The sequence below is a fragment of the Ceratotherium simum genome, chromosome X (genome assembly GCF_057802395.1).
Source record: "Ceratotherium simum simum isolate JZ-2026a chromosome X, ASM5780239v1, whole genome shotgun sequence".
NCBI classification, from domain to species: Eukaryota; Metazoa; Chordata; class Mammalia; order Perissodactyla; family Rhinocerotidae; genus Ceratotherium; species Ceratotherium simum.
This window is the reverse complement of record NC_141940.1, coordinates 20,008,143-20,029,458: the sequence shown is the minus strand read 5'-3', so window position 1 is coordinate 20,029,458 and position 21,316 is coordinate 20,008,143. Positions and strand designations below refer to the sequence as shown.

General features: G+C 36.5%; 1 long non-coding RNA gene across 1 annotated transcript in view; it reads right to left on the bottom strand.

Annotated features, from left to right (window-relative positions):
- Window positions 1-2,080: 2,080 nt before the first annotated feature.
- Window positions 2,081-21,316, bottom strand: part of LOC147911774 (uncharacterized) — a 60,244-nt gene continuing 41,008 nt past the window's right edge. The window contains exon 3 of the long non-coding RNA XR_015550377.1: window positions 2,081-21,184. This is a non-coding gene — a long non-coding RNA (uncharacterized LOC147911774). The remainder of the gene's footprint in view (window positions 21,185-21,316) is intronic.

The following is a 21,316-nucleotide window of genomic DNA, read 5'->3' as shown; positions in this document are numbered from 1 at the left end:
ACAGGTTTGTAGCCTAGGAGCAATAGGCTATACCATAGAGCCTAGGTGTGTAGTAGGCTATACCATCTAGATTTGTGTAAGTACACTCCATGATGCTTGCAGAACGATGAAATCAGCTAGACGCATTTCTCAGAACGTATCCCTATGGTTAAAAGACACATGACTATCATTAGAATCACACAATATTTGTCTTTTTGTGACAGATATTTCACTGAGCATAATGTCTACAAAGTTCATCCATGTGGTAGCATCTGTCAAAATTTCCTTTCTTTTTAAGGCTGAATAATATTCCATTATATGTATATGACACATTTTTCTTATCCATTTATCTGTTGATGGACATTTGGGTTGCTTCACCTTTTGGCTATTGTACATAATGCTGCTCTCAACATGGGTATACAAATATCTCTTTGAACTCTGTTTTCAAATCTTTTGGATATATACCCATAAATGGAATTGCTGGATCATATGGTAACTCTATTTTTAATTTTTTGAGGAACAACCATACTGTCGTCTATAGTGGCTGTACTATTTTACATTCCCACCAACAGTGCATAAGGATTCCAATTTCTCCACATTCTCGCCAACGTTTATTTTCTGTTCTTCTGATAGTAGCCATCCTAGTGGGTATGAAGCAATATCTCAATGTGGTTTTGATTTACATTTCCCTAATAGTTTGTGTTGTTGAGTATCTTTTAATATGCTTTTTGGTCATTTGTGTATCTTCTTGGAGAAATGTTTATTCAAATCCTGTGCCTACTTTTTTATTGGGTTGTTTATTTTCTTGTTGTTGAGTTTTAGAATTTCTATGTATATTCTGGATATCAACCCCTTTTCAGATATATGATTTGAAAGTATTTTCTCTTATTCTGTAGGTTGCCTTTTCACTCTGTTGATTGTGTCCTTTGATGCACAGAAGTTTTCAATTTTGATGCAGTCCAATTTATCTATTTGTATTTTCGTTGCCTATGCTTTTGGTGTTACATCCAAGAAATCTTTGCTAAATCCAGTATCACAAAGATTTTCCCCCTATGTTTTCTTCTAAGAGTTTTATAGTTTTAGGTCTTATGTTTAGGTCTTTGATTCATTTTGAGTTAATTTTTGTATATGGTGTAAGGTAAGGATCCAACTTCATTCTTCTGCATGTGGATATCCAGTTTTCTCAACACCATTGTTGAAAGGACTGTCCTTTCCCCATTGATGGTCTTGGCATCTTTGTTGAAAATCATTTGACCACATACACAGTTTATTCCTGGGCTCTCTATTCTATTCCACTGGTGTATATGCCTGTCTTTATGCCAGTACCACTGTGTTGATTATTGTAGCTTTGTAATAAGATTTTAAGTCAGAAAGTGTGAAACCTCCAAATCTGTTATTCTTTTCAAGATTGTTTTGGCTATTCGGGGTCCTTTAAGATTCCATATAAATTTTTAGAATGAATTTTTCTGTTTTTGCAAAAGTTGTTAGGATTTTGATAGGGATTGCACAGAATCTGTATATTAATTTGGGTAGTATTGACGTCTTAACAATATTAGGTCTTCCAATCAGTGAACACGGGATGTCTTTCCACAAATTTATATCTTCTTTAAGTTCTTTCAGCAACATTTTGTAGCTTTCAGTGTAAAAGTCTTTTGCCTTCTTGGTTAAGTTTACAACTTCATTCTTTTCCATGTGGATACCCAGTTGTCCCAGCACCATGTGTTGAAATACTGTTTTTTCCACATTGAATTGCCTTGGCATCCTTGCCAAAATTTAACTGACCATAAATGTAAGGGTTATTCCCACACTCTATATTCTGTTCCATTGATCTATATGTCTGTACTTATGCTAATATTTCACTCTCTTGAACACTGTAGCTTTATAGTATGTTTTTAAATTAGAAGTGTGAATCCTCCAACTTGTTCTTCTGTTTAAAATTGTTTTGGCTATTTTGGGTACCTTGCATTTTCATATGAATTTAGGATCAGTTTGCCAATTTTTACACAAAAGTCAATTGGGATTTTAATAGTGGTCATGTAGAATCTGAAGATCAATTTGAGGAATACTGTCATTTTAACAATATTAAATCTTCTAACCCTTGGACATGGGATGACTTTCCATTAATTCAGGTCTTTAATAACTTTCAATAAGGTTTTGTAATTTTCAGTGTACAAGGGTTACATTTTTTAAATTAAATTTATAATTATTTAATTTTTAAAGCCATTGTAACTGGAATTGCTTTCTTAATTTTATTTTGAGAATGTCATAGCTAATGCATAGAAAAAATTATTTTTGTATATTGAATGTATGTCTTGCAATCTTGTAGAACTGGTTCATTAGAGCAATAGATTTCTTAGTGGATTCCCTGAGAGTTTCTTTATACATGATCACACCATCTGCTAATAGAGACAGATTTACTTCTTCCTTTCCCATTTAGATGTCTTATATTTCTTTTCCTTGCCTAATTGCCCTGGTTAAAACTTGCAGTCCAAGTTGAAGAAAAGTGGTGAAAGTAAACAGCCTTGTTTTGTCCCTGATCCTAGAAGGGAAAATATTCAGGGTTTCACCATTAAATGTGTCACCAGTGAATTTTTCATAGATGCCCTTTATCAGGTTAAGGAAGTTTCCTTATATTCCTAGTTTTTGGAGTGATTTTATTTTTTAAAAAAATGTTGGATTTTATCAAATGCTTTTTCTGCATCTATTGAGATGATCATGTGGTTTTTGTAGTTTATTCTATATTTATATGGTGTATTATATTGATTCATTTTCATGTGTTAAGCCAACCTTGCATTCCTGGGATACATCCCACTTTTTTTATGGTGTATAACCCTTTTTAATATGCTGCTGGATTTGGTTTGGTAGTATTTTGTTGAGTACTTTCACATCTATATTCACAAGAGCTATTGGACTTTAGGTTACTTTTTGTGTGATATTTTGTCTGATTTGGTATCTACGTAATACTGTCCTCATAGAATGAGTTGGGAAGTGTCACTTTTTTTTTTTTTTTTTTAGTGAGAAAGGTTAGCCCTGAGTTAACATCTGTTACCAATCTTCCTCTTTTTTTGCTGAGGAAGATTGGCCCTGAGCTAACATCTGTGTCAATCTTCTTTTAGTTTATATGTGGGATGCTTCCACAGCATGGCTTCATGGGCAACGCGTAGGTCCATGCCCGTGATCCGAAGCCACAAATCCTGGGCCACTGAAGCGGAGCACACAAACTTAACCACTATGCCACAGGGCCGGCCAAAAGGGAAGTGTCACTCTTCTATTCTTTAGAAGAGTTTGTGAAATTTTGGTATTCTTCTTCAAGTCTTTGGTAGAATTCACCAGTGAAGGCCTCTTGGCCTGGAGTTTTCTTTAAAGTTTTTTGATAACTAATTCAATGTCTTTACTTGTTACAGATTTATTCAGATTTCCTACTTCTACAGGCAGTTCTAGTCTTTTATGTCTTTCCTAGAGTTTGTTCATTTCATGTAATTTACATAAGTTGTTGGCATTCAACTGTTCATAGTATTCCCTTATAATCCTTTTTGTTTCTGTAATGTTAGTCCTGATATCCCGTCATTCATTCTTTATTTGAGTCATCTTATTTTTCTTGATCAGTCTAGCTAAAGGTTTGCCAATTTTGTTGATCTTTTCAAAGAACCAGATTTAGTGTCATTGATTTTGTCTATCATTTCTCTATTCTCTATTTCATTAATTTCTGCTCTAATATTCATTTCCTTCCTTGTAGTTTAGGTTGCTCTTCTTTTTACAGTTTCTTAAGGTTGAAGGTTAAGTTATTGATTTGAGAGCATATTCTTTATTAATATAGTCATTTACAGCCATAAACTTCCTCCTAAGAACTGCTTTGGGTGCAGTCCATAAGATCTTATATGTTGCATTTTCATTTTCTGATGAGAATTTAGCTGTTTATCTTACAGGGGTTCTCTTGTACACAAGTCATTTTTCTCTTGCTTCTTTCAAGATTTTCTCTTTGTCTTTCAACATTTTGACTATGATGTGTCTAGCTGTGGATCTCTTTGTATTTTTCCTACTAGGAGTTCATTGACCTTCTTGGTATGTAGATTAATGTTTTTCATCAAGTTTAGGAAGTTTCAGTTATTATTTTATCTTGTTTTTTCTATTCCTTTCTCTCCTCTCCTTCTAGTACTTCTGTTACGTATATGTTGGTGCACTTAATGGTACTTAACAGTGTCCCACTTTTCTCTGAAGCTCTGTTCATTTCCTTCAATCTTTTTTTTCTCTGTTCTTCAGATTGCGTAATCTCTATTGTTCCATCTTTAAATTCTCCAGCTCATTCCTTTGCCATCTCAAATCTACTGTTAAGTTACTCTAGTGAATTTTTTATTTCAGTGATTGTACTTTTTAGCTTGAGTTTCCTTTTGTATCTTTTTTACAATTTTTCTTTATTGATATGCTCTATGGTGAGACATTGTCATCATGCCTTCTTTTAATTCTTTAAACATAGTTTTCTTTAGTTTTTTAAACTTTTTTTGGGGGGGGGGTGAGGAAGATTGGCCCTGAGCCAACATCCATTGCCAGTCTTCCTCTTTTTCTTGAGGAAGATTGTCCCTGAGCTAACATCTATGCCAATCTCCCTCCATTTTGTATGTGGGATGACGCCATAGCATGGCTTTATGAGCGGTGCATAGATCCATGCCCAGGATCCAAACCCACAAACCCCAGGCCACCAAAGCAGAGTGCGTGAACCTAACCACCATGCAACTGGGCCAACCCCTTAAACATATTTTTAATAACTGCTTTGAAGATTTTGCTTAATATGTCCAACATCTGAGTCCATACAAAGGCAGTTTTTCACGTCTGCTTTTTTTCCAATACATGTATTACACTTTCCGATTTGTTTGCATCTCTTGTAATTTTTGTTGAAAACTGGACATTTTTGATGATATTTTGTAGCACCTCTGGATACTGATCCTCCACACACACATTGGGGCTACTTATTGTTGTTTACCTTTTACTTTGGTGCCTTGGATAGACTAGCTCAGTGAAGTCTATTCCTCCAGCAATGTGCAGCCTGTGATATCAGTTCCTCAAAGGCTCAGCCTTGGGCAGGCACACAGTCACCCCAGTATGACAGCAGTTTTAGCTAGGCTCTCTTTGTCAGTCTCTTTTACTCCTCTCTCTGTTAAGCTGTCTGCCTCTGCTGGTATCACACCTAGCAGTAAGTCACCACTAATTGCCAGCTTATTCTTTTCAATGATTCCCTGGGGCATAAATTGCTACACAGTTTGATCCGTTTAATCTTAGGCCTCCTTGCAGGTGTAGTTTTTGAGAAAAGACTTTGAGTTTTTTTCTGATCCCAGGAGAGCTCTTCCTAGCTCTTTTTTCCTGGTTCTTTCTGGTGAACTAGCTGACTTATGGTTTAGCTTATTGCTATTAATTGAGAGGACCTACCAGCCTCTTCTTAATTGCTTGCCTCCAAAATCTCCATTGTTTTTGACACCATCTTTAGGTGTGACATTCTCTACACTCAATTCCAAATAAAGCCAGTCAACTTGGGAAGACCTTCAGAGCTCTAGATTCTTAAAACTCATCTTCCCTACTGGGCGAAATCTCTGAGCCACTGCTCCAGAGTGGGGGAAAGGAATAGGGCCCACTTCTCTTGGAGTGACCCCTCACTTTACAAGGAGGGTGCTGGGCTGTGACAGTAGCCTGTGACCATTTTAGCTTGCCTGTCCTTTCATGGAACCTCCACAGTATGAGCGAGCTGAGGCAAGGGTGATCAGAGCCCCAGTATTTTTTGCCTGCCATGCCTTTGCCCTATGAGTAGGGGCTTGGTGGAAAAAGTGAGCCCTAAACACCTAAGCTGCACTTGCCTGGAATTTAGCTGCTGTAACTTGAAGCTGGGGTGGATGAGAAAGCTCAGAGCCTCTCCTCCCAAGGAGATACCATAGACCTAGATGGAGATCTGTGGGATGACTATGGTTTCAGCTGGGGTCTTTTTGACTGTCTCTTTCCATAATCTCCCTGTTAAGCTTCTGTCTGGTCTGCCTATATTGGTCTCATACCCAGCTGTTTGTCTCCTCTAATTGCTAGGCGATTGCTCTTCTTTGTTTGACAATGCTCTCAGGCATAAATTGCTCCACAGTGTGATCCACTTTGTCACTTTGCAGGGATGGTCTTCAAGGTTAGTCTGTTAGGCTTGCTCCAATTCTAGGTTTCTTTTTAGCTGTTTATTTATAACTTATTAATTTGATTGCAATAATTTTATTATATGATTTAAATCATAAACTGATACCTGCCATACCAAGTCTCTCTACTTCTTTTATACCATTTCCTTGCCTGCCTTTTAAAAATATTCCCCTATAAACTTTACAAACACATTATTAATAAATATTCTGTTGGGATATTAACTAGAATTCCAACAAATTTGTATCTAAGCTTGGAAGCCTGACATTTTTATTAAATAACACCTCCACCCAAGAACACAATGTCTTGCATTTGTTCAAATATAAAAATCCATCAATATTATTCTACACTTTTCTTCGTGTAGATGTCAGAGACTGAGATGAGCTGGAAAGAGCTGAGCTGCCAGGTGTTAAAGTAGTCAATTAAGACAACAAGGCAAAATAAAAATGACAATTCACTTTATTCACTCATTACAATTGGATAAGCAAAAGGAGAAAGCTCTAACTCTCCCAATGTCCAATTTATTCCCACAGAACAGCACTGGGAGAGGATCAGATGTATCAGTGCAGATAGGGAATTGTTTCATTGCCAAGGGAACATCAAACAAAAGGCTCCTGCTGTCTCATGGACCCAGGGGCCAGTGGAGACCAAGAGGGGGTAGGAGTGTAAAAGTACTGAGTGCTGAGTCACAGAGGAGAAAAATATCTTCAAGGCCATTTGTTAGGGCAGTCTTCACAGGGGCTCCTCAGAGAGACTTCAGCTAAGGACCCCTGATAAAGAGGCTTCTGAATGCAGACACGTGGGCTAGGAATGCAGATAAGTGTATGAGCATAGCTGGCCAAGGGAGCCTGAGGTCTTGAATGAAACTCCTTTAGGAGACTGCAATGAACTGGTTGTATACCAAGTCTGGCAGCTTTCCCGCACAAGGCCTACCAGGTAAAAACTTAGTAATTACCTATGGTTGAGCTTGAAAGATCACACATAGAATTTTGGCCAAGAACTGAACTCAATAGATCCTTTGCCTTTCTTGTAAACACGATTCCTAAGTATTTTGCAGTTTTAGGCATGATTTCAAATAGCCTATTTTGTTTCCATTTTCATTTTTAAGGGTTTACTGATACTGTACAAAAAATGCTGCTGAGTTTTATATATTCAAATGATATTCAGTCACATACCAAATTCACTCTACCACAATATCTATGGAGTACTTATTATGTGCCACACACATAGTCTGGGGCTGGAGATACAACAGTAAACTAAACAAAGTCTCTGCTCTCATGGAACTTACCGTTTCATGGAGGGAGAGTAGATTTTCTTTAGACTCTTGCATTTTTAATATACAATATCAACAATATAGTTTTACTTATACTTTTTCAAACTAATTTCCATTATTTCATTGACATTATATCCATTTGACCCTCTGAGACAATGTTATTAATAACAGTAAAAGCAGGTATATCTCTCTTGTTAAACTGCTTTAGTGTTTCATCATTTGCATTAACATTACCATTAGGTTTCAGTAACAATCTCTATTACTTTTAAGTAGCTTTTTTGTATGACTATTTTATTTAGGAATCTTACGATAAATGGCTGCTGAATTTTATCACATGCATCTATTGACATGATCATGTTGTTTACCTTTATTCTGTTGATACAATGGAATATAATGATATATTTCTTGATTTTTGCTGGAAGTTTTGACCACTCCATCTAAAAAACAGCACCTCCACATCATTCTATCTATAGACTATGTTGCATTTTTTTACACATCACAACATCAAATATGATAATAAACAAAGGTGACTTCTTTATTGTCTGTTACCTCCCAATAGAATAGAAACACTTTTTTTTTTGTTTGCAGGGAAAGATTCACCCTGAGCTAACATCTGTTGCCAGTCTTCCTCTTTTTTTTTCTTTCCCTCCCCAAAGCCCCAGTACATGGTTGTATATTCTAGTTGTAAGTCTTTCTAGTTCTTCTATGTGAGCCCCCGCCACAGCATGGCAACTGACAGACAGGTGGTGTGGTTCCATGACCAGGAAACGAACCCGGGCCACCGAAGTAGTGAGAGTGCTGACACTAGGCCATCAGAAGTGGCTCTAGAATAGAAACTCTTTAAAGGAGAGACTGTGTTCATTCTGTTAACAGCTGAAAACAGAATAACATGACTGGAATCAGTGCTCAATAAAGATTTATTGAATGAGTAAATAAATTCAGTAAGAAATTGTCCATTTCCTCTATGTTTTCAAATACAATGACAAAAAATTTCTAGGGGAAATCACTTATCACTATAATCTTTCCTGTATGTGTATTCTGCTTTCTCATTTTTAATTTTATTTATTTATTTGTTTATTTATTTATTTATTTGCTGAGGAAGGTTTGCCCTGAGCTAACATCTGCTGCCAATCTTCCTCTTTTTGTATGTGAGCTGCCACCACAGCACAGCCACTGACAGACAAGTGCTGTAGGTCCGCACCTGGGAACCGAACCCAGGGGGCCGAAGCAGAGTGCACAGAACTTAACCACTAGGCCACCGGGGCTGGCCCTCATTTTATAATTTTTAAAGATTTTATTTATTCAGTTTTTTCCCCCCAAAGCCCCAGTAGATAGCCGTATGTCATAGGTTCACATCCTTCCAGTTGCTGTACGTGGGACTCGGCCTCACGTTGGATGGAGAAGCGGTGCCTCGGGGCGCTCCCGGGATCCGAACCCGGGCCGCCAGCATCAGAGCGCGCACACTTAACCGCTAAGCCACGGAGCCGGCCCTCATTTTATAATTTTTAACAGCTTAATCAGAGGATAATTTACATACCATAAAATTTACCCACTATAAGTGTAAAATTCAAATAATTTTTAGTAAATTTATAGTTATGCACCTATTGCCACAATCCAATTTTAGATAATTTCAATCACTTGAAAAGCTTTCTCATGCTTGTTTGCAATTAATCCCTCACTCACGACTCCATCCATACACAAACACCAATCTGCTTTCTGTCACTATAATTTTGCCTTGTTTGGACATTTCATAAAATGGAATCATATAATATGCTTTCTTTTGAATTGGGCTTTTTTCACTTAGTCTAATGTTTTTGAAGTTCATCCATGTTGTAGCATATATCCAGTAGTTCATTCCTTATAGTTGTTGAATAATATTCCATTGTATGGATATACCACATTTTGGTTATCCATACACCTGCTGATGGACATTTGTATTGTTTACAGTTTGGGGCTACTCTAAACAAGGCTGCTATGAAAATTTATGTACAGTCATGCACTGCATGATCTTTCAGTCAACAATGGACCACATATACAACAGTAGTCCCATAAGATTAGTACCATACAGCCTAGGTGTGAAATAGGCTATCCCATCTAGGTTTGTGTAAGTACACTCTATGATGTTCACACAATGATGAAATGACCTAATGATGCACTTCTCAGAACATATCCCCATCGTTAAGCAACACATGGCTGTAGATCTTTGTGTGGACATATATTTGCATTTATCTTGGATAGATACCTTGAAAGGGAATAACTAGGTCATATCCTAAGTTCATGTTTTTTTAATTATTTTTATTGATATATAATTGACATATAACATTGTATAAGTTTAAGGTATACAATGTATTGGTTTGATACATTTATATATTGCAATATGATTACCACCGTAGGGTTAGCTAACACCTCTATCAAGTCACATAATTATCATTTATATTTTGTGGTAAGAACAATTAAGATCTAGTTTTCTAACAACTTTGAAGTTTATAATACAGCATTGTTGACTATAATAACTATGTGTAATGCAAGCGCTTGAAAGTTGTGTTTTTTATTGTAAAGGAAGTGCCTGACATTGAGCTTTTAATTGTCAAGGCATCCACTTCACAGACATTGCCAGCTGCATGACTAGATAAAGAGCCATGCTGCCTCAACCCTTAATTCCTTTGTTTTCGAGATTTCTGGTTGACTTAGATAACTGACAGTTTGCTTGTTTTTCCCTTCCCATTCTTTAATTCCCACTCTTATGTTTTAAATTCACCAATAAACAGTGAAACTGCAAAACCCTAGGGCCCACCCTGTGCTCTCCCTCTCTCTCTCTCTCCCTACAACCTCGCTGTATGGCCCCAGGTGTGCCATGTATCCTCCAGTACCTGTTAATAATAAACCTTGTTTTTCTCCAAAGTTCCCTCATGGTTGTTGCCGAAGTGTGTCTTGCAATCATAATAAGAACCACAAAGCCCAGTCCAGCCATAAAATTAGTTCCAAAAGGGGAAATGTCTGTGGGAGGCTTGTCATGGTTCTTGGTGAGTGCCCCCAGGCATTTCTAGCCGTAGTATCACTATCAATAGGCTGAGACTAGCACAGAATACTATGCTGTGCATTATATTTTCAGACCTTATTTATCTAGTAGTTGCAAGCTTGTACCTTTAACATCTCCCCAATTCCTCAACTGCCCAGCCTGTGGTAAGCATCATTCTACTCTCTGTTTTCAGAAGTTTGGCTTTTTTAGATGCCACATATAAGTTATACAGTATTTGTCTTTCTCTGACTTATCTCAATTGCATAATGCCCTCAAGTTCCATCCACGTTGTCAATGGGAGGATGTCCTTCTTTCTCATGGCTGAATAATATTCCATTGTGTGTATATGTATATGTATGTGTATATATATATATATATATATATATATATATATATATATCACCTACTTTATCCATTCATCCATTGAGGGACACTTAGGTTGTTTCCACATCTTGGCTATTGTGAATAATGCTGCAATGAACATGGGTGTGCAGATGTCTTTTCAAGGTACAGATTTCAATTTCTTCAGATATATACCCAGGAAGGAGATTACTGAATATGGTAGCTTAATCTTTAATTTTTTGAGGAACCACCATACTGTTTTCCATAAGGGCTGTACCATTTTACATTCCCACCAACAGTATATGGGGTTCTCTTGTCTCTACATCTTTGCCAACATTTGTTATCTCTTGTCTTTTTGATAATAGCCATTCTAACAGGTGTGAGATGATCTTATTGTGGTTTCGATTTGCATTTCCATAATGATTAGTGACGCTGAGCATGTTTTCAAATATCTATTGGCCATTTGTATGTCTTCTTTAGAGAAATGTCTATTCAGATCCTTTGTCCATTTTCTAATTGGATTATTTGCTCTTTTTGCTATTCAGTTGCATGAGTTTTTTATATATTTTGGATATTAACCCCTTATCAGATATATGGCTTGTGAATATTTTCTCCCATTCTGTATGTTGCCTTTTCAATTTATTCTTTCCTTTGCTGTGCAGAAGATCTTTAATTTAATGTAGTCCCACTTGTCTATTTTAGCTTTTGTTGCCTATGTTCCTTTCTAAAGAAATAGTCAAACTGTTTCCCAAAGTGGCAACACAATTTTATATTCCCAGTGACCTGTATGAGTTCCAGTTTCTCCACACCCTCATCAACACTTGGAATTATCTTTTTTAGAATTACAGCCATTCTAATGGGTCTGTAGTGGCATCGTATTGTGGTTTCAATTTGCATTTCCCTAATAACTGTGATGTTTGAGCATATTTTCATGTATTTGTAACTATGAATATATCTTCTTTAGTAAAATATTTAAATTATTTGCCCATTACCATGGACTGAATATTTCTGTTTCCCCACATTCATATGTTCAAGCCTAATCTCCATGTTAATTAGATCATGAGGGTGGGGCCCTCATGAATGGAATTAGTGCCCTTATAAGAGACACAAGAGAGATAATCTCTCTCAGCCATGTGAGGATATAGGAGAAGGTGGCTGTCTACAAGCCAGAAAGTAGGCTTTCACCAGACACCAGATTTGTGGTGCCTTGATCTTGGACTTGGTATCCTCCAGAACCATGAGAAGTAAATGTTTGTTGTTTAAGCCACCCAGTCTATGCTATTTTTGTTACAGCAGCCTGAGCTAAGATACTTATTTTAATTTTTTTTTAATTTTCCTATTAGTGAGTTTTGAGAATTCTTTATATATTTTTGCATACAAGTCCTCTATCAAACATATGTTTTGTAAATATTTTCTCTCAAACTGTGGCTTGCGTTTTCATTCTAGTAAGTGTCTTTGCAAAAGCAGTTCCTAATTTTGATGAAATCTGAGTCTAATCTGTCAATCTTTCTTTAACCCAAAGACAAAGATCTCCTCCTGTTTCTTTCTAGAAGTTTTATATATTTTGTTCATACATTTAGACCTATGATCCATTCTCAGTTAAGATTTCTGTGTGGTTGTGATGCTAGGTAAGGGTTTAAATTCATTTTTTGCAGTGGATAGCCAAATGTCCCAGCACCATTCATTGAAAAGACCATCTTCTTCACCACTGATTTGTTGGTACCTTTGCCAAAAATCAGTTGAATGTAGATGTAAGGATTTATCTCTGGAATATCAATTTCATTCCATTGATACATATGCCTATAATATCACCAATCAGTAATGTCTTGATTACTGTGGTCTTATAGTAACTTTTGCAATTAATTAGTGTAAGTCTTCCAACTCTGTACTTTTTAGAATTTGTTTTGGCTCTTCTAGGTCACTTGCATTTCCACATAAGTTTTCAGATCGTCTGTCTTGACATGAGTACAGCCATGTTTGGCCGCTCCATTGACCTACAGCCACCAGCACAAAAAAGAAATACAAAGCTGCTTTCTGTGTGGTGGGAACTGGCCTTTTCCCGGGAACTGGCCTTTCTCCCACGGAGAGAGTTGCAAGTTGTAACATTTCAAGGCTCTTGGAGCGTCCTGGCCCGGAATGGACTGGCCATCTGTGCCGGGCTAAGACGATAACCAAAGAGAACAATGCACGTGCGCAACTACTGGGCTGGGTCGTTAGCCAGGGGGCTCAGTGCACGTATGCCACTGATAACCATTTTGTGCATGGAAACACTAAATGCTTGCTCTGCAAACTCTGTAATTGCTTACTCTGAAAATTACTGATGGTATAAAAACTGCTGGAAACTGAGACCCGGGGAGAGTTCCACCTGTGGAAGGGACACCTTGCCCAGGACGTGTGATCCTTGCCCAGCCGCGTCGATTGACAGGACTCTCCCGGCAGTGGGGCGTGGATGTTGTGAGTAACTGATTTGATGTGAAGTAATTGATTTGATGTGTAGTAAGTGATTTGATGTGTTCTCTTTTCGGTCAACCTGGTGTTTCTCTTTCCGGTTGATTTGTGTCATTTCTCTTCAGCCGATGTGGGTGTTTTCCCTTTCCAGTCGGGCTGATGTTTTTTCCCTCTTAATATTTGACCTATTTGGATCTGTTTGCAGACTATCGCCTTTACTATCCTCTATGTAATAAAATATACCTTCAGTCCATTTGTTTGGAGTGGAAAGTGTCTTTTACATCTCCGATCGAATCCCCGAACCTCTCATAACATCGTCCTATTAACTTCTATTGGGATTTTGATAGGGATTGACTCTTTTGATTTATACGTCAATTTGGGTATGATTGCCACCTTAACAATAATGAGTATTTCAACCAATTAATATGGAATGTGTCTCCCTTTATTGAGATAGTCTCTGATTTCTCTCAGCAGTTTTGTAGTTTTCAGTGTACAATTCTTGTGCTTCTTTTGTCAAATTTAACCTTAAGTATTTTATTTTTTGATGCTATCGTGGATAGAATTATACTCTTAATTCCATTTTCAGATTTTTAATTGCTAATATATAGAAATACAATCAATATTGTTTATTGATATTGTATCACATGAATTTACTAAACTTAATTATTAGTTCTAGTAGTTTTTTGTGTATTCCTTGACGTTTTCTAGAACAAAGGCAGTTTCAATTCTTCCTTTCAAATCCAGATGCATTTGATGCCTTTTTTTTTTTCTTATTGCACTAGCTAGAACATCTAGTAAAATGTGAAAACAGAAGTGGTGAAAGTGAACATCTGTGCCTTGTTAGCAACCTTTGGGGGAAATAATACATTCCTTCAACATTAAGTATGATGTTACCTCTGGGTTTCTCATGAATGTCTTTTATCAGCTTGAGGAAGTTTCCTTCTATCCCCACTTTCTTGAGCCTTTTTATTTTAAATGTGTTTTGGATTTTATCAAAAAATTTCCTGCATCTACTGAGAAAATCATGTGATTTTAATCCTTTAGTCTATTAATATTGTACAGTACATTGACGTTTAAATATTAAATCAACCTTACATTCATGGGATAAATCCCACTTGGTCATGGTATATCATCCTATTTATATGTTGCTGGGTTAAGTTTATTAATATTTTAAGTATTGTTATGTCATGTTCATGAAGGATATATTGGTCTGTAGTCTTTCTTCTTCTGATGTCTTTGTCTGGCTTTGGTGTCAGAGTAATGCTGCTTTCATAGGACGAGTTGGGAAATGTTCCCTTACTCTCGATTTTGTGAAACCAGTTAAGTACTGGCATTATTTCTATTTTAAATATTTAATAGAATTCACCAGTTAAGCCACCTGGGTATGGACTTTTCTTAGTGGAAATGTTTTTTATTACCAATTTAAACTATTTACTTGTCATAGGTCTATTCAGATTTTTTATTTCTTCTTAAATATGTCTTGATAATTTTTATTTTTCAAGGAATTTGTCCATTTCATCTAAGTTGTCTAATTCACTGGCATACTATTGTTCATAATACTCCCTTACGATCCTTTTAATTTACGTAAGATCAGTAGTGATGTCCCAATCCTCATTGCTGATTTTAGTAATATGTGCCTGTTCTTTTTTTCTTTATTTGTCTAAAGATTTGTCAACTTTGTAGATTTTTTCCTTTTAGAACTAATTTTTATTTAATTGATTTTCACTCTTGTTTTATTCTTTTCTATATCATTGATTTCCACTCTAATCTTTATTATTTATTTTCTTCTGCTTGCTTTGGACCTAGTCTGCTCTTGTGTTTCTAGTTTCTTAAAGGGCAAATGAGATTGGTGGTTCAAAACCTATCTTCTTTTCCGATAAAAGTCTTTAAAACTGTAAATTTCTTTCTAAGCTTTGCCTTGGCTTCAAAACACTTCCTAGTTTCCTTTATGATTTCTTCCTTGACCCATCAGTTATTTAGAAATGTGTTGTGTAATTCCCAAATATTTATGTTTATCTTAGATTTCTTTCTTTCGTTAATTTCGAATTTATTTCCACTGTGGTCACCAAACATACTTTGTATGATTTCAATCTTTAAGTTTACTGAGGCTTGTTTTTGGGTCCACCATATGTTCTATCACAAAGAATGTTCCATGTGTGCTTGAAAATAATGTGTATGCTGCAGGCTTTGTGTGGTCAGTGAAGTTAGTTGATGTCGTTCAAGTATTGTATCTCCTTGTTGATTTTCTGTTTAGTTCTTCTTCCAATTATTGAGAAGCAGGTATCAAATTCCCCCTCTATTATTGTTGAATTGTCTATTCTTTTATTTCTTCCACTTTTTATTTTGAGGCTCTGTTGTTAGGTACGGTACACATTTATAATTGTTATATCTTCCTTTTGTATTGACTCTGCTATTATTATGTAATTTCCCTCTTTGTGTTTTCTAATATTCCTTGTCTTGAAGTTTCATCTTAAAACTATTTCTTCATATATTAATATAGCCATTCCAGCTCTATTATGATTATCATTGACATGATATATCTTTTTACACCCTTTTACTTTCAACCTATGTGTGTCTTTGGATTTAATGTGTGCCTCCTATAGATAGCATATACATGGATCTTGCTTTTTTATCCAATCTGATTATCTCTGCTTTTAATTTGGGTGTTTAAACCATTAAAATTTAATGTATTTATTGATACAGTTAGATTTAAATTTGCCACTTTGCTGTTTTCTGTATTTCTAATGCTTTTTTTTTGTTCCTCTATTCTACCTTCACTGCTTTCTTTTGTGTCCACTATATATTTTTTCATGTATCATTTTAATTTCTCTTTTAATTTTTAATTATATTTTTTAGTTAGCTTCTTAATGGTTTTTCTAGGGTTTACAGTATGTATTTGAACCTATCAAAATATACATTAGATTAATACTAACACACTTCCAGTAAAATGTAGAAATATTGCTCCTATATAGTTCCATACCCCACAACATTTGTGCTGTTATTATCATCTATATTACATCTATTTATGTTATAGAGCCAACAACAGTGTAATAATCATTGCTTTATATAGTCTTATGTCTTTTAAATAATTGAAGAGAAAAAATATAGACTCTGTTATATTAACCCAGCTACTTATCATTTCCTGTGTTCTTCAATTTCTCCTTATGGATTCAAGTCACCATCTAGAGTTATTTCCTTTCAGCCTGAAGGACTTCCTTTGGTATTTCTTGTAATACAGGTCTGCTATCACGGAATTCTCTCTGACTTTATCTCCGAAGGTCTTTATTTCTTCTTAGCAGAACTTCCTTATAGATGGAGCTCAGCAGGAAGCAGATGGGAACAGCAACAGGCCACAGTAACACAGATTTCAACTTTTCTTACCCAAACAATAATATTGTTGTATGCTTTTAGTTGATTTCCAGAGCACAGACATGATTGTTTTTGTCAATTTTATACAGCTTTGTAGTTGATCTTTGGAGAGGGGATTTTCCAATATCCTCACCTAGCCATAGCTGGAAGCATCTTTCTCAAAGTTAACCTTCATATTTAAGGAAACCAAACTTAATAATGTTTTATGAATATTATTTTATTCCTTATTCAAACTTACAATAGGTTGTTATATTTTATTGATGTCTTCCAAGAATCAGTTTGGAATTCATCTATTATTTTATTGCATTTTTGGCTTTCTATTTCTTTGACTTGATTTTTATAATGATTGACTCGGTCTTTCTATTTTGGGAGGTTCTTTGATTGTTTGTTAACATTTAGTAAAATGAGTTCATTTGCTTCTTATTTCTTCAATTTTTAAAATAAAATTATAAAGCGTTTATAGATGAAAGCTTTCCTCTGAGTAAAGCATTTTCAGGAATAATAGGATTTGATTTGATGTCTTCTTTCTTTTAATTCCTTCCTGGATGTTATGTAAGTTCCCTTTTTATTTCCTATTTGAGTCAAAGGAAATCTAAAACGTGTTCCTTAATTTCAAATTAGGTAAGATTTGGTAACTTTCATTCATTATTTCTAAATTTACTGGACTATGAACAATGTGGACTGCAAAATCCATACTATTTTAATATGTTAAATGATTTTTGTGCCAAACAAATGACTAATTTATATAAATACTCCAAGAATTTATTAAAAATTCTCTATCTCTAATTGGGGAATGTAAGATATTATATTTAATAAGTAATTTATGTTTATCGATTGAATAATTCAGTTCTGTCTTCTACAAGAACCAAAAGATTGATGTACATGTAAAGCAAAAGAATCAGAAATTAATACCTATAAATTTAATCAGTGCTTATTTTGACATGGTCTATGTCAGTGATTTTCTTTTTTGCAGAACATTCCTTTATTTCCTCAATCCATTTGAAAATAAGAGGTATTTTCTACAGAAACAATGGTAACAGATCAATAAATAATAAAGATAAAATCTTAAGATATAGAAGGAGAAAGATATTTAATGGAATTGGAAAGTGCTTCTGTTCCAGTCTTAAACGAGACCCACAGCAAGTGTACACTACACACAAAATATATCCACTGTTGCAGGAGTGTATAGAAATGTCACTCCATGTGAGGCATTGTTTTGAACAGAGTAAAGAGCACTAACTAGGCCCTATTGTTGGGCTTAGAAAAGGGCTACTTCCCACAAAATATTAGTATCACTGCTAGGACAGAAAATGAAATCAGAATCTCTGACAGCCTCAGAGATGAGTGAGATGGCTAGAGATACCCTCTTGTAGGCTTTGAACTTCTAGGATTTTCTTCTCTCTTAAACTTGTATGTCTCAGATTTACCCTTTGAGGCAGAAAACTTGATGCCAAGGGAAAATACTGGATATAAAATGCTGAGTGAAGGAAAACAGAAATACATAGGCCAAGTAGAGTGGAAATTTATTTTCTGAAAGACAAAGACGGCTGAAGAAGGTGGATGGTTTAAAGTCTCAGTTTGATTTCAGATGGAAACCAAAAGCAAAACTGTAGCAGTGTAAGCAAGTTTCCTCACACTGGGCAAAATGCGAGGCAGCCATGTTTCCTGGCGCCTTTGTCTATTGGTGGCGTTTTTTTCAGACTGGAAGGGCGGGAGAAGGACTGGCGGCAGGATTTGTTGGCGTATCTGGAGCACTACTGCCATCGTGAGGAAATTGTTTCAAAACATCCTAAATAGTTACAGCTTCCTTTCCGTGAGGCCAATCAGTTAAGGAAGAACTGACCTATGAGGAGGTAGAACACACCTGGGCTTGAAGCTGGACCTCCTTGCCTTCTCCTCAAAGGCCTTACAGGAGACCTGAACATTGGCAGTATCTTAGTGTAAAATCTGGAGAGTGAAGGGCCTGGAGTGAGCCAGCAGCTGCCAGGAGGTCCAGGCACAGGAAGTCATGGGGCGGAGCTTAGGCTTCCTCCCAATAAAGGCAAGACTAGAAAAATCCACCCCAAAACAAATGTAAGCTCTTGTAGGTATTTGTCTCCTGTTCCTGCGCCTGGTTGCAAGAGTTAGCAGGCTTTCACATGGTATCCCAGTGCTATGGGTCCCTTGTGGTTTAATTGTCAGAGCACGATGGACATCCCTGTTCCAAGGGAAGTTTAGCAGCATTTGGTATGATTGCTGTGGGTCTCAGATTACACAAAATTTTGGAGCCCCATTGCCTGGAGCAAGTGGGGGCCTGATTAGAAGGAGTAGAGGGCTAAGCTGCCCAGTCTAATTTTGGCTAGTCAAAGAAAAAAGACCTACCCCAGATAGAATCTTAATCTCCTCTCAAGTGTCACAAGAAGCGAGGGCATAAGACTATTTCTTGGCTTTTTCCAAAGGAAATTGAAGTCCTTAAAGCCTGGGACCACTAATCACATACTAATCAATGTTCTCTGTTCCTGCCTCATAGTTGGTTGAAGATGAAGATGCTTCATAGGCCTGTCTTCTTGTGATACCTGAGACAAGATCAAGACTCCATCAAGCCTTTTATCTAGGCCTGAAAAATCAGCTACCATTCGTCTGTAGCTGCCTTTTCCTCATAGACATAGAGAATTCTTCCTGGTCTTCCTCTCCATTTGGTGACCCCATTTGGATGTGTGCGCCTATTCTGCTAGTCAAAGTTACATTGGGCTCCAGAATTTTGTGTGGTCTGTGACCCACAAGCATACCGGATGCTGCTAAACTTCCCTTGAAACAAGCTCGTCCATCTTTCTCTGACAGTTCAGCCCCAAGGGACCTAAGCTCCATAGCACTGGGACACCATGTGAAAGCCTACTGCAAGGGGCAGAAACAAGAGACAAATACCCACAAGAGCCTACATTTGTCTTAGGGTGGATTCCTCTAATCCTGTCCATACTGGTCAGAGGACTGAGCCCTGCCCCCACAATTTCCTATGCCTAGACCTCCTGGCAGCTACTGGATCACTCCAGGTCCCTTACTCTCCAGGTTCTACATCCAGATACAGACAATGTCTAGATTTCTTGTAAGGCCATAGGGGAGTAGGCGAGGAGGTCCAACACGGAACCCTTCTTTAACTGGTTGGCCTCACAGGAAGGAAGCTGTAACAACTTAAGAGTGTTTTGAAACTATTTCCTCGTGATGGCAGTAGTGCTCCAGATATGCCAAAAGACCCGTCCTGGAAGTACTCTTCTCCTGCCCTTCCAGTCCAAAAAAAAAACACGCCACAAAGAGACTAAAGAACCAAGAAACATGGCTGTCTAGCATTTTGTTCAGTTTGAGAAAACCTGTTCACATTACTACACTTTTGATTTCCATCTGAAGTAAAACTCAGGCCTAAAACCACCCACCCTCTTCAGGCATCTTGTTCTTTCAGAAATTAAATTACCACCCGACCTTGTCTATGCGGTTCTGAATTGCTTCACTCAGCTTTACATGTCCAGTATTTTCCCATGACATCAAATTGTCTCATTCAAGGCATAAATTGGGTAGATCCAGACAGAAAAAGAAGATATTGGCTGAAGCTTAGAGATCTTCTCAAGCCAACAATTCACAAATCCAAATGGTCTTTGACCCGGATCACCTCCTAGACAACCTGGGAGTATATCTCCATTTAGTCACCTTTTGTGGTGAATTGTAGGCAACGATTTGGCATGAACCATAAGAGGAGGGATCAGACAGCTGTCATTACCACATGCCATATATGGCATGACACATACACTTACATATGTATAAATTCCAATTAGAGGTTACTTAGAGTTTTGTTTCATGGTTTCACCACTTAACATTAGAACACAGTCTTTTCCCATGCCATTAAATACTATTCAGATACTTCCTGTGACTTCATGGTGTTTGTGTGTGTTTATGTGTCTGTAGGTGTTACACTTTATCTCTTAGGTATGAGAGATATTACAATATTTTCTCACTAGTAAATTAGGGAATAGTGCACGCCAAAGATTCAGAAAATAAACATGTGATGATCAAGAAGAAAGGCACTCTCTTAAAACCTGTTAAGACAACTGATAACCTTTCGGATTATTTATATCATATCCTTCAACATATATATTTACATATTCTTAAATTTATTTTCACACAGAAAATAAATCTGTATTAAAATTGGATATATGTTTACACCGTGGTTTGGATCAGGCCAGGTATTTACTCTAAAAAATATTGAGGGAAATGAATTTACATGAATGTTATCAATAACAAGCCTTGTTTGTCTATATATATATGCATATATACACATACACACATACATATAAACTTGAAAGTATACTCTCAAAAGATTGATTTGGAAATGAAGACACCGTTTTTGTTTTGTTTGAATTTTTATACATACAACTCGAAGTGTATATTGGCTCTCTAGAATATATACGTTTATTTATTTGGTTCAATGTTATCACACATGTTAGAAGTAGAGTAAAACACAATTTGTTTTTCCATTTCTCTTACCTGCTGTCAGCAAACTTTTATGGTTTGATCTTCAAAGTCCAACAGTTTGCTTTTCTCCCTAAATCACAGGCAGAGCATCTCTCTGCCTATAAGGACAAAGAGAAAGGAATTCAGGCTCTGTGAGGGTTGAAGGGAATACCTGGTGTAGCTAAACTGAATGGATTAAAAAAAAATGGTGGACTCATTGCCCCTCCACACTATCCACTCTTGCAAAGGAA